Source organism: Sinocyclocheilus rhinocerous, unplaced genomic scaffold (assembly GCF_001515625.1).
Source record: "Sinocyclocheilus rhinocerous isolate Xijiao unplaced genomic scaffold, SAMN03320098_v1.1 scaffold40, whole genome shotgun sequence".
Lineage (NCBI taxonomy): Eukaryota > Metazoa > Chordata > Actinopteri > Cypriniformes > Cyprinidae > Sinocyclocheilus > Sinocyclocheilus rhinocerous.
Window position 1 is genome coordinate 1,162,795 of NW_015624837.1, and position 270 is coordinate 1,163,064.

Consider the following 270-nt stretch of genomic DNA (forward strand, 5'->3'; position numbering starts at 1 on the left):
TGTATGAAAGCGTCTCCTGGTCTCTGCTTCGACGAGGAAAAAGTTTCCTACAAATACAAAAGTAGACATGGTAGACATGGCAAACAAAATGACAACATTACATCCAGACAAGGAGAGCGACTGCCAGACATCTGCATAAAATCAGTGAAGAGATGCCCTTCAGTTTCAAGAACTGGACCAAGTCTGTGAAGTCTAAAAAAATAATAATTCCACTTCCAATAACTCTACTGCTCTCCTAGGGATTCATCCTTTGAAAGATGTTCAATTCCG

General features: G+C 40.4%; 1 protein-coding gene across 2 annotated transcripts in view; it reads right to left on the minus strand.

The window, feature by feature from the left end:
* LOC107746210 (sorting nexin-17-like) overlaps positions 1–270 on the minus strand; it is a 32,570-nt gene that overhangs the window by 15,897 nt on the left and 16,403 nt on the right. The gene's annotated exons all lie outside the window — the stretch shown is intronic.